The sequence below is a fragment of the Pseudorca crassidens genome, chromosome 3 (genome assembly GCF_039906515.1).
Source record: "Pseudorca crassidens isolate mPseCra1 chromosome 3, mPseCra1.hap1, whole genome shotgun sequence".
Classification (NCBI taxonomy): Eukaryota; Metazoa; Chordata; class Mammalia; order Artiodactyla; family Delphinidae; genus Pseudorca; species Pseudorca crassidens.
The window spans coordinates 129,839,141-129,853,010 of NC_090298.1; the positions used below are offsets into that span (position 1 = coordinate 129,839,141).

The 13,870-nt window shown below is 46.3% G+C and overlaps 1 long non-coding RNA gene across 1 annotated transcript; it reads left to right on the forward strand.

Moving 5' to 3' along the window:
- The first annotated feature begins 1,992 nt into the window (after positions 1-1,992).
- LOC137221917 (uncharacterized) lies at positions 1,993-10,832 on the forward strand. Its single transcript, XR_010942205.1, has 3 exons — positions 1,993-2,125; positions 2,807-2,908; positions 10,361-10,832. It is a non-coding gene; the product is annotated as an uncharacterized lncRNA (long non-coding RNA).
- The last annotated feature ends 3,038 nt before the right edge of the window (positions 10,833-13,870 follow it).

A 13,870-nucleotide genomic window follows, 5' to 3' on the forward strand; every position in this document is an offset into this window, starting at 1 on the left:
GGCCCTACTTCTCCCCAGGCCTCAGTGTCCCTGCCTGTCCTTTGGTGGGGCTAGACTCCGTGGCCTCCAGTGTCCCTCCTACTCTGGTGCTGTCCCTCCCTGAATTTCTGCCCAGCCCCTAGCAGCAGAGGGCCAGTGTGACCCAGAGGCCACAGAAATTCCCTGGACTTTCAGGTCAGCTCTGGTTCTGCCCCAGGCACCCCTAATCCCCACAGTGACCGGAAGTTTCCTAGAAGACTCAACATTACCTGATGTCCACAGTGGATGACCACACTGCAAAAGTTGCAGTGATTGGTACTGTCCAGAAGATGGAGCCAAATATCCTGGAAACCTAAGTTTTACTTCCTGGTGAGTTTTTATTTCTAGAGCTACAGTTGCAGAAACTAAACCATAAACACAGTAAGAGATGTACTCAAGGTACCCCACCTGCTCAGTGGCAGGGCTGGAAACAAAGCCCCTCTCTCCTGCCCCTGGGGCCAGCAAGGATCCTTCTACCCTCCCCTCCTCTCTGCTTATGCCACAGGATTCTGGTCCAGCCAAGTTCATTCCAAGATGCCCTGACATAATTGTAGCTCATTTGTGTTAGGTTGATGGGACTGGGGAGATCCTGAGGGAGAGACAGTGAACCTTTAAATGGATGGGGTCGGGCTTTCACGTTTCATGTGTGGATAGGCAATATGGTCAAACACAGTCATATGTGAAGCTATCCTCCCCACATCCCCCCACCCCACAGCTGTGTTAACTTTGGGCAAGTCTCTTGAGCTCCTTAAACCTGTTTTCTCATCTGTAATTTAGAATGATACTACAGACCTACTGCGTTGTTTGGAGAATGACATTAAAAAATTGAGAACAGCTCTAAGCACTATGCCCGTGGCATAGTAGGGGGAAAAAAGACATCCTGGGGCAGTAAAGACCAGGGGAGGGTACACACAACAGAGAGATATAGATGTTAGTCCAAATTCTGACACTAGCTTCTCAAAGTCTCTGACCTTAAACTATGAATGGCTGCTATCAGATTCCTTCCAGAGAGTATGGTAAAGGTGTAAGGAAGGAGAACCTCCACTCCCACCCCTACCACCACCACCACCCCATCACTGAGAGGCTTCACGGGGAGGAAAGAGGAGGAAGAAGCAACCAGAGAAAAATGATGGGGCAGCATCAAACTGTTCCTACTTTAAAACTTTTCCAGGAGCTGCCCAAGGCAGAAGGCAGCTGCATCCATTAATCTGCTTCTACACAGGCTTCAAAGAGAAGTTTGTTCGGAAGGTAAATTGCCAGAGGAGAAGGAGAATGTTATTTGGGAATGCTGTTCCTTGGACACGGGACTTAGACAAATGACCCTTAGATGCAGCTGGGGCCATTCCCCTGACCAGCCAAGGTGAGGCTGGAGAGGAATCAGGAGCAGAGTTCCTCAGTCTAGGCACAGCGCCAGCATCCTCTAAGCATGCCCTATGAAGCCCACAGCCCCTTTTCCCCAGCCTCTCAGCCCTACTCAGTAATTTGTATGAGGTCTTTGAATCCATGTTTACAGCCATGTGACATTGATTGGTCCATTCACCAAGTGCTGAAGTCACTTTCCAGTTGGCCAACAGCTTCCTTCCTGGGTCCTCTATGCCTGAGCAGAACCAGCCTCCCTCATCCCAGGATATCTGCCTGCCAGGAGCAGCTCAAACCGGGACAGCACAGTCATCCCAGAGAGTCTCCACATGAGCTGTGACCCTCGCAAATCTCATTTCCTAACTGTTCTGACACAGAGAGGGCACAGGAGCCTCACCACCTGCTCAGCCTTCTTCTGCTGCTCCTCACAGGGTGTATGCTTCAGCTTCCCCTTCTCTTTCTGCAGCTCCTTCTCTCTTTTTTTTTTTTGTCGTACGCAGGCCTCTCACTGCTGTGGCCTCTCCCGTTGCGGAGCACAGGCTATGGACGCGCAGGCTCAGCGGCCATGGCTCACGGGCCCAGCCGCTCTGCGGCGTGTGGGATCTTCCCGGACCAGGGCACGAACCCGCGTCCCCTGCATCGGCAGGCGGACTCTCAACTACTGCGCCACCAGGAAAGCCCTGCTCCTTCTCCTTGTCATCATCTCTGCCAAACCCTGGAGAGGGGGGTGAAGAGAAAACATGCTCAGGTGAGAGGCTGGCTTGACGGTGTGACCTGAAATCATCAGGGTCTGTTCCTCCCTTGCCCACCTCTCCCCTTCCCCTCCTCCTTGCATGTGCGCAGGTTTTTCAGCTTTCTCAAAGCACTTTCATATTGAATATTCCATTTGAGCCCTACTGCCATTTTCAGAAGGGATTGTGGACCCATTTCACAGAGAAGTTAACTGAGATCCAGAGAAGGTAAGTGGCATCTCTAAAAACATGTAAGGAAATTGGTGCCATGGGTGAACTAGAATCTCGAATTTCTCCCTCCTGGTCCAGGGGTTCTTCCCCGACCACGTAGAACATGACAGTTGAGGGAAACAGCCCAGCTCCCCCCATCAGCGTTGACTGGTGGCCCTAGTCAAGTGCCTCCCCAGGAATGACCTGCAGCCTCTGCCTTTGGGGGACCCTTTGGGGTCAGCCTTTGGGTCTGTGTGGGCTGTGGGAAGGGATACTAGGCACCTGGTGTATGTAATGACAAGTGAGTGTCCACGGATGATATGTGTGCACGTAGCACGCCCGAGCTCGGCCATTCACACTTTAACAACCTACACATGCATGTTCCCCAGTGGCCGTTTCTGCTCATGGCTGCCATGGCCTCTCACCCCAGAGTTGTTGGTCTGGGGCTCCAGATTTCTTGATAGCCATTGTTTTTCTCTAAATCCTAGTCAGACCTCGGCAGCTCTGGGGAGAGTTTCCTGTTGAGATGGCCCCTTCTCCCACCAGCTCCCCGGAAGGTCATGCCCAGGATACAGAGAAAAAAATCCCAGGTGAGCAGGACAAAATCCATCTTAAGTGAGATTTCTTGCTTTTGTGCACACCAAGCTGAGAACAATAGACTGACAGCAGCTGGCATCTTCCTGGCATGTACCAGTTTACAGAGGGGGTTTATGGATGTTGTCTTCTATGATGGGCAGCCCTATGAGGTCAGCACTGCTAGCCGATTGGACAGATGAGGAAAACAGAGGCCCAGGGAGGTGAGAGGAACTTCCCAAGAACCCACGGAGAGTCAGTGCTCCCACAGAGTTCTCTTTGCCTAAAACCTCAGGTTATCTCCCAACAAAGGAAGGAGGTGGGTCAGGCGGAGAGGTAGGGTGGGGTGTAGAATAAGGACTCTTTGACCCTCCTTGTTTTCCTATTCTCTGTCTCCCCGAGCCAGCCTCCAGCAGCCCAGAAGCCTGGAGGGCTCCCCTCCTCAGACAGAGCCCCACAGGGAGGGGGCCTCCAGACCTGGGAGCACAGGCTCCAGAGACAATGGCCACTAAGGTCCACCCCTCCGTTTTTCATGACTCATCCCCACCCTGCACCCACAAGAGCCACTCTGCTGGATGGCGACTGTGCCCCTTCTCAGACTTGGTCTCGAGATTCTCTCCTGAGAACGCTGACACCTCCCCTCCTGACACCCTCACCAGACAACCTGCCAGAGTAGCAAAGACAAGGCCAGATCAGAGAGCACCGGGCTTTAAAGATGGGATTTCAGACTGCAGAGGACTGGAAAGGATGGTTGTGTAGATGTGAAAACTGAGGCCCAAGGGGGCAGGGACTTGCTGAGAATCTGTTGGGGGCTTAGAGGCAGAGCTGGGCTGGAACCCAGGTTGTGGAACTACCCACGAGTGCACCTGGCCAGGCATGCGCCCCACCTCCACCATCCCCTGAGATCACAGGAACTGATTTTTGCAGCCCCTGAGCTGCCCAAGGTCACCTTTCCTCCTCCCCAGGGAGTCTGCCCTCTGATTTGGGGACACCTCCACCTGGGTTTGGAAGGACACATCCACCCCAGTGAGAAGGGGAAATGAGTTTCTCAAAGCCCAGCCAGCTTAGAGACCTAGGGGCTCCCTTACAATGCACCTTTGACTCACAAGCTCTTACGGGTGCATATTTCTCAAGTCCTCCTGCCCATAGAAGGCTAGAGGAATTGGAGTTTTTCTGCATGGCTCTAATGGACAGAATTAGGACCCGTGCGTGGAATTTATACAGAGGCAGATTCCAGCTCCACATAAGACAGAACTTTCTATGGTCAGAACTGTTCTAAAATGGAATAGTCTGTCTTCTGAGGTGGTGAGCTCCCCAACACTAGAGGCAACCAACCTGCTAGGGATATTATAGAATAGAGTTCCTCAGAGTGTAGCCCACCTGTATCAGCATGAATTATCTGGGGTTATTCTTAAAAGGGAAAAATCCTGGGACCCACTCAACACCCACTGAATCAGACTCTTGAGTGTGGGCCCAGGAATCTACCTTTTTAACAAGCTCCCAGGTAATTCTGAGGTAGGATTCTGACAACTGAATGTTTGAGAATTCCTGCTCTAGAAGAATACCAGATGGAATTTGCTCCCTTTCACCTCTGAAATTCTATGATTCTATCCTTCTATGAAATACATAACTCCCCTAGTTATTTGTGTTGTATAAGGGACATCCTAAAGACAAATTTATTTTGTTTATTTATTTTTTTTCGGTACGCAGGCCTCTCACTGTTGTGGCCTCTCCCGTTGTGGAGCACAGGCTCCGGACGCGCAGGCTCAGCGGCCATGGCTCACGGGCGCAGCCGCTCCGCGGCATGTGGGATCTTCCCAGACCGGGGCACGAACCCGTGTCCCCTGCATCGGCAGGCGGACTCTCAACCACTGTGCCACCAGGGAAGCCTAAGACAACTTATTTTTAAGTTACAAAGTCACAGCTCCATGATGGAAGACAGCAGGCAGAGGAGGTGCATGGGGGCAGGCTAACCACAAAGGCAGCTGTTAATTCCCTGCTCCTCTACCCAGTGCTGACCTGAAGTGACAGCCTAATATTGCAGATCTTTGGCTATCTAAGACTCAATGGTCCCACCCAATTTTATCTCAACGCATTTGTATCCAAGGCCCAAATTCACTAGTCATAGCAGGAGCCAAGAGAACAGAGGAAATATCCACTTACCAATCTGGAGCTGGAGGGCAAACTGGTCTCTGGGCAGGGCTAACAGATACTTCCTGGAGCTTCTCAAAAGTCTTCACACTTTCTACGCTTCCTCTTTTCAGCCCTGAGGTGAACAAACTCATCCAAACATCCTAAGGCATCACAGTCAGATCATGACAGATGTTTCCAGCCAAAGCCTGGGGCTCAATCCCACCCCACCTCTTGCCCCCCTTGATCTCCCTTGTCAGTGGCAAGGCACACCCTCCATAAATTGTGGACATATTTTATGCCAGCCTTCACAATTCTCTCCCCTCTGACCCAGGAAATAGTCACTTATGTGTTTAAAGATATGTATAAAATGGTAGCAACTACAGTATTATCAAAATAATAGACCTAACAGAATAACCTTAGCTAACACATATACAATACTTATTTGTTTCATTTCCTAAATGCTATTCCTATATTAATTTATTTAATCAGCACAATGAACCACGAACCAGTACTGTGATTATCCCCAGTTTAGAACTTGTACATCCCCTCAGTAATTGAAAAATAATTTGAAACAATCTGAGTGTCTAACAATAGGGGATTTGTCAAATAAATTATGGAGTTTCCCTAAAATAGAATATTATGAAGCTATTATAAATAAGGTTAAAAATATTTAATAAGCCACAAATATGCTCATTTGGTAATATAAAAAGCACAGGAAATAAAACTACATATAACTGAATTTGGGGTGAATGTGCATAAGAAAAAAAAACATACCATGGTTAAGTCCTTGGCAGGGAAATCTTTCTGGAGTGGGCTGGCATTGAGCTAGGGTTTGTGCAGAAAGCTAGTAGGAGCTGGGGCAGGGGTTGTGCTCCTGATGGAAGCTGCATGAGCTGTTGCCACTCACAATCCCAGGTAAGAGGCCAGAGGGGGAGCTGAACCTGAGAGGCTCAACACTGACTGACAATTTGGAGATCACCATTCACTTCTGATTCTGTTACCACCTGCATGGTGAACATGGCCAAGTCCTATCCTTTCTCTGGGCCTCAGTTTCCCCATTTGTACAAAGGTGGTAATAACACCTTCCTGACTCTCCCATGAACCAGGAAATGCAAAGCTCAAGTGAGGGCTTAAGTTCAGGGATTCCTAAGGTAAGCTGTGGACAAAGCTGGGCTCTCTCTCCTGACCACTTACTGAGGCCTTACTAAAGACCAGAGACCAGGCTAGAGCACATACAGGGCCAGCTTCACGGGTGTGTAACCAGTACAATCACACAAGGCCTACACTCACAAGGGCCTATGCTTGGGGGTTTAATGCTCTGGGGTTATAACCATCGTGAAATGCTTAATAATTTTATATTTGAATTTAGCTCTTGTTAGCAAAGTTAGATAGACAGTGGAACGTGTGCTGGGGGCTTGGAGCCTTGGCCAACGCATGGCCCAGCTCGCTTTTTCTCGGGGTCGGGCCCCGGGCTCCTGTGAGGGTCTGCGTTAGCCTGCCAAGTATCCTTGTGCCTGAGAGAGCACAACATTCAATAGCAAATAAAAAACTCCATGGCAGGTGGACAGAGGAACCATGGAAGAAGGTGAAAAGCTCATTCTTGCTTTTTGAACAAGGAACCCTGCATTTTCATTTTGCACTGGAGCCCACAAATTAAGTTACCCTGGGCAAATCTAAACATAAGGAATGTGCTCATTTAATTTCATTTCACAGGCAAGGAAGTTGTGGTTAGTTTATGATGCCTAAGGAAACATACCTGTAAGTAGCTTAGACAGAATTTGAACCCAGGTCAATTTGAGCCCAGAGCCTGTAGTCTAACCACTGTGCTGCAGGCAGTCAGGTGACTGCGCTGGTGGGGAGCCCCTCCAGAGCAGTAGCCCCTGATGCCCTCCAACCACAATCAAGGCTGTCACGATTCACACCAGGGGCAGCGTCTTCACCTGGACGGAGAAGGCAGAGCCCACCTGGGGGCTGTGAGAGGATTAGGAAAGCCTTCACACCTCAGAATAATTTTCATCAGCTGAGATAGTCTGGCCTGATCTCATCTGGCTGTATGAGATTCTTCTCTCTCCTGGGGAAGCTGAGTGGGCCCCAGAAAAAACCCACAGGGAGCACATTTTCTGGCTGTCTGGTTCCAGAGCTCACCCTGGCTCTTAAACATCTTGCTGTTCTGCCTCCGCAGGGGAAGTGAGCGGGGTAAGGATTGCAAGCCGAAGTGGATTTTATTTTATTTTTTTTAACATCTTTACTGGGGTATAATTGCTTTACAATGGTGTGTTAGTTTCTGCTTTATAACAAAGTGAATCAGTCATACATAAACATATGTTCCCATATGTCTTCCCTCTTGCGTCTCCCTCCCTCCCACCCTCCCTATCCCACCCCTCCAGGCGGTCACAAAGCACCGAGCCAATATCCCTGTGCCATGCGGCTGCTTCCCACTAGCTATCTACCTTACTACGTTTGTTAGTGTGTATATGCCCATGACTCTCTCGCGCCCTGTCACAGCTCACCCTTCCCCCTCCCCATAACCTCAAGTCCCTTCTCTAGGAGGTCTGCGTCTTTATTCCTGCTTTACCCCTAGGTTCTTCATGACATTTTTTTCCTTAAATTCCATATATATGTGTTAGCATACGGTATTTGTCTTTTTCTTTCTGACTTACTTCACTCTGTATGACAGACTCTAGGTATATCCACCTCATTACAAATAGCTCAATTTCGTTTCTTTTTATAGCTGAGTAATATTCCATTGTATATATGTGCCACATCTTCTTTATCCATTCATCCGATGATGGGCACTTAGGTTGTTTCCATCTCTGGGCTATTGTAAATAGAGCTGCAATGAACATTTTGGTCCATGACTCTTTTTGAATTTTGGTTTTCTCTGGGTATATGCCCAGTAGTGGGATTGCTGGGTCATATGGTAGTTCTATTTGTAGTTTTTTAAGGAACCTCCATACTGTTCTCCATAGTGGCTGAACCAATTCACATTCCCACCAGCAGTGCAAGAGTGTTCCCTTTTCTCCACACCCTCTCCAGCATTTATTGTTTCTAGATTTTTTGATGATGGCCATTCTGACTGGTGTGAGATGATATCTCATTGTAGTTTTGATTTGCATTTCTCTAATGATTAATGATGTTGAGCATTCTTTCATGTGTTTGTTGGCAGTCTGTATATCTTCTTTGGAGAAATGTCTATTTAGGTCTTCTGCCCATTTTTGGATTGGGTTGTTTGTTTTCTTGTTATTGAGCTGCATGAGCTGCTTGTAAATTTTGGAGATTAATCCTTTGTCGGTTGCTTCATTTGCAAATATTTTCTCCCATTCTGAGGGTTGTCTTTTGGTCTTGTTTATGGTTTCCTTTGCTGTGCAAAAGCTTTGAAGTTTCATTAGGTCCCATTTGTTTATTTTTGTTTTTATTTCCATTACTCTAGGAGGTGGGTCAGAAAGGATCTTGCTGTGATTTATGTCATAGAGTGTTCTGCCTATGTTTTCCTCTAAGAGTTTGATAGTTTCTGGCCTTACATTTAGGTCTTTAATCCATTTTGAGCTTATTTTTGTGTATGGTGTTAGGGAGTGATCTAATCTCATACTTTTACATGTACCTGTCCAGTTTTCCCAGCACCACTTTTTGAAGAGGCTGTCCTTTCTCCACTGTACATTACTGCCACCTTTATCAAAGATAAGGTGTCCATATGTGCATGGGTTTATCTCTGGGCTTTCTATCCTGTTCCATTGATCTATCTTTCTGTTTTTGTGCCAGTACCATACCGTCTTGATAACTATAGCTTTGTAGTATAGTCTGAAGTCAGGGAGCCTGATTCCTCCAGTTCCTTCTTTCGTTCTCAAGATTGCTTTGGCTATTCGGGGTCTTTTGTGTTTCCATACAAATTGCAAAATTTTTTGTTCTAGTTCTGTGAAAAATGCCAGTGGTAGTTTGATAGGGATTGCATTGAATCTATAGATTGCTTTGGATACTAGAGTCATTTTCACAATGTTGATTCTTCCAATCCAAGAACATGGTATATCTCTCCATCTATTTCTATCATCTTTAAATTCTTTCATCAGTGTCTTATAATTTTCTGCATACAGGTCTTTTGTCTCCTTAGGTAGGTTTATTCCTAGATATTTTATTCTTTTTGTTGCAATGGTAAATGGGAGTGTTTTCTTGATTTCACTTTCAGATTTTTCATCATTAGTATATAGGAATGCCCGAAGTGGATTTTAAATGGCCGCTGACAGCTGATGGGTCCGCCCACTCTAGGTAGCAGTGTTCTCTCACCCCAATTCCATTTGAGCGGCCCCCTTTTTAAGAAATGCCAACCCTGAAGATATAGGAGAACCAAAAACCACCCAAAGGTGGTCTCCTTAAACCCCAAAGAACTTCAAGATGCAGAAGAAAACCCCTCAGCTTGTTTGCGCTATTGTGTATTGTCTCTTCCCTCCCATTGGATCTTGGTATCTTTCACCTTGGCCGACAGCCATCCTGTCCTGATTCCCTTCCTACAGTGTATTAACAGCAGCAGTTGCTTTTCTGGGAGGGCATAATGTGAACTTGAATGAGCCAGCACACAGATATTTTATCTTCCCATTGCCTGTCTTTTAGGTAATCAAAGGAGACAGGCTATAATATGCATTCAACCATCAGGACTCTTTAGAGACCCTAAGTCTATTGGAGAGAAAGGGCTTATTTTTCACATTCAATTGGGATATAACAGGAAGTCCTAAGTAAGTCTCATCCCTTTGAAGGATGAAAAATCCTGTTACCCTCTCTGTCCCTCAACCTGCCCAGGCTTATCTTCTTCCCTGTAAGGCAAGATTGACACTTCTTAAATTATGTCTTTACTGCCCCCTGATAAGTTCAGGTCAGAATTAGCTAATTGGCTCAGCATCCACTGGAGGCATGGAGAATCCAGACCCAATGGTCCAATCTCTTTCCACAGCCGAGAACCAAGCAGCAGTCAGTGCAGTGGCTATGAAGGCAGGCCGAGGGTGGTGGTGAGTCTGCTCTCCCACCACACACCGTGTGACCTCAGGCTAATGTCTTAACCTCTGCAGGCCATCAGAACAGTTCCAGCTTTGTTAGGCTGTTGTGAAAATAAATGGGATGATGTACTTAAAACCTTCAGCACACTGGCCTGGCACATAGTAACCACTCAATTAACAGTAGCTATTATCATTAGCAAGATTAATGCATTGAAAGTGTCTCCATATAAATCCTGTGAGTTAGAGACTAAACCAGCATTAGAACCCAGTTGTCCTGGGTAGGTCCTGTCAAAACCTTTATTTATAAATGGCTTTTATTTAATTTATAATGCTTCTTTCACCTGTTTGATGCAGAATTTGGCTTTAATGATGCTGGGAAAAGAATTCCATAAACATCTTTTCCATTGAGTTGGTGGATTTCAGTGAACAACAATGGATTAGAATCACCCAAGAAAATTTCTCAAACCCCTTCCACTTTGGAACCTGCTCCCCAAGTACCTGTTTATGAAGAGGAGCCAGACGGAGCTGCACTTGCCACCATTCCTGCTTCCGAACACCTGTGATAGGGACGGTCACCTGAAAGAGAGGCCCCTTAGGCCTTTGTTAAACCCAGGAAGTGGGCAACATTTCTTGACTCTTTGGCTCCCTTGGCCCAAAGCCCTCCTCCTTGCTTTTTTTTTTTTTTTTTAACTTAAATAGGTATTGAGATAATTATAGATTCACATGCAATTATAAGAAACAGAGATTCTGTGTTCCCTTTACCCGTTTCCCCCAATGGTAACATCTTACAAAACTAAAATAAAATTTCACAAGGATATTGACATTGATACAATCCACCTGTCATTCAGAGTCCTCAGTTTTCCTTGTACTCATTGTGTGTGTGTGTGTGTGTGTGTGTGTGTGTGTGTATGTGTGCATTTAGTTCTATACACTTTATCACATGAGTAGGTCTTTGTGGCCACCAGTGCAGCCAAGTTACTCCATCACCACAAGGATGATGTGTTGTTCTTTTAAAACCACACCTACCAGACTTCCCTGGTGGTGCAGTGGTTAAGAATACGTCTGCCAATGCAGGGGACACGGGTTGGATCCCTGTTCCGGGAAGATCCCACATGCAGTGGAGCAACTAAGCCCATGTGCCACACTACTGAACCTGTGCCCTAGAGCCCTCGAGCCACAACTGCGGAGCCCATGCACCACAACTACTGAAAGCCCATGCACCCTAGAGCCTGCACACTGCAACTACTGAGCCCATGTGCCACAACTACTGAGTCCATGTGCCACAACCCGCACGCCTAGAGTCTGTGCTCCACAACAAGAGAAGCCACTGCAATGAGAAGCCTGCACACTGCAATGAAGAGTAGCCCCGGCTCGCCACAACGAGAGAAAGTCCGCGTGCAGCAAAGAAGACCCAATGCAGCCAAAAATAATTTTAAAATAATAATAATAAAAGCTTAAAAAATACCCCACACCTACCTAGCTACCTCCTCCCCCATCCCCATTCCTAACCCCTGGCAACTATTCTTCTGTTCTCCATTTCTATAATTTTGTCATTTCCATGTTATATAAATGGAATTATATACCTTATGCAGTTTTGGGGGATTCGATTTTTTTCACTCAGCATGATTCCTTTGAGATTCATCCAAGTTCTTACATGTATCAACAGTTTGTTCCTTTTAATTGCTGAGTAGTAACCCATGGTGTGGATGCATTCACCCACTGAAGGACATCTTCGTAGTTTCCAGTTCGGGGATGTTACAAATAAAGCTGCTGTGAACATTCATATACTCCTCTTTCCTCTTTGATCACTAATTGATGCAGATTCACCAAGATCTCTGTTCCTCCTGCTGCAAACATGACTTGTCACTACACCATCCTTTCTATGCCAACTCCTAGTAGCTTTGGATAATCTGCCCAGATGCTCCCCTACAGACACTTATCACTAGACAGGCGCCTTCAAGCCTTTCTCCTAAAAGAAATAAAATAGAACAAACGTGAGTTTGGGAGCCAGACAACGTGAGCTCACACTGCAGGGGCTCTGCCTTTTACAGTGGTGAAGTCTCATGCGAGTTACTTAACTCAGAATCTGTTTCATAATCATAATAAAACAGCTGATAGTTAAGGTTTCTTTATCAACAACCTGTGATGGCAGTGTAATGTAATGGTTAAAAACAGGAGGTCTGGTACCAAGCTGCCTGGGTTTGAATCCTGACTCTACCACTTGTTGGGTATGTGACCTTGGGCAAGTTATTTGTGACCTTCCTGTGCCTCAGTTTTTCCATCTGTAGATAGGCATACTAATAGTTCCTATCTCGTGAGGATTAAATGAATACACACAAAATGTTCAGAACAGCACCTGACACATAGTATTTACTAAGCATTAGTTCCCACTGCTATGTGGCAGGCACTATTCTAAGCACTTTACACAGATTATTTTACTTAATCCTATCAATGACTTTATAATATACGAGTGCTATTATGAGATCAATTTTACAGATTACCAAACTACAATTTAAGGGATTAAGTCAATTGCTCATGATCACAGGTCTGGAAAATGAGGGAAGTCAGATTCAATTTTGAGTCTGTCTTTGCTTCTCACTTCTACACCATCCTGCAGGCCCATGAACTGGGGGAGGCAGCGCCCTGCCTGGCAGAGCAGTTATGAGAATTTACAAAGTTATGTGTCTTCTGTGGTGCCTGGTAGTCAGTGGGCTCCACATGTGTTAGTGTCCTCTTGTAACTATTGGTAGCTGATGAACAACAGATCATTCTATAGTTCTATACACAGCAGAAATTGGCCTCTCAAGACACAAAGCACCAAAACAGAAGTAGCAATTTGAGGGTTCTGAGGATGCATCTGCAAACATTTGCAATGTGACCTGCCCAACAATCACAATCAGATTTGGGACGAGTCCATCCAGCTCAGCCACAATCCATTACAAGAGAGCAGCTGCCTCACTTCCTTTCTCGGAGGGCTTTGCAGCTACCATGCAGAGATTGCTCAGACAGTGGCACCCACGTAAGCTCCTACAGGACAGAGGCCACACATTCTGCAGTCTGTTCCCCCAGCCCTTAACCCAGTGTCTGGCATAACCTCTCAGTAAATGTGTGCAGAACCCCAGGGAGGCTCTGGTGCAATGGAGAGACTAGGCCGGGATTCAAAGACCCAGATTCAGGTCTACCCTGAGCTTGCTATCAGCCATGTGACTTTGGGGGTCACTTTTTCCTATGAGGCCTCAATGTCCCCAGCTGTGAAATGAGGGTTTTTCACCTTACATGCTCGAAATCCCTTCCAGCTCCATATCCTCTACTAGCAGCAAAGCACTAAGCAAACTTTCCTCTTTTACTTTTCTTTTTCCCTCCCACTCCCCTCCTTTTTCTTCCTTCTTTCTTTCAGCCAGACAACAAGTATTTCCTGCCATGTGCCAGACCCAGTGCCAAAAGCTGGGAACTCAACAGTGAGCAAGACAAATACAGAAAAAAGGTACTTAATATTTGCTGATTTACTGAATGCACTAAATGCCTAAGAATATTCAATTCTTACTTTGAAACTTTTGCTTCGACATACATGCTAAACATGCAGTTCTCGTTACTCTCAATGATATGCCTGGAAGAAGGAAAGGAAGATCAGGTTGTACTAAACACTTAAGAGAAGGCCTTCAGTTCTGACATAAACAGCTACAATTACTATGTAGACAATTCAGGCTTAAAACAGGTTTGGCTGAAATTGCCGAGTCAGTGCACCAGTTACCCAACTGAGACTGGCTGGTAGACACTGTGAAAAACTACTCCCATTCCAACTTTAAAAACATGTTTTAAAATATTAAGCATACTGGTGCATGCACAGTTGTGATGGGGAAAATG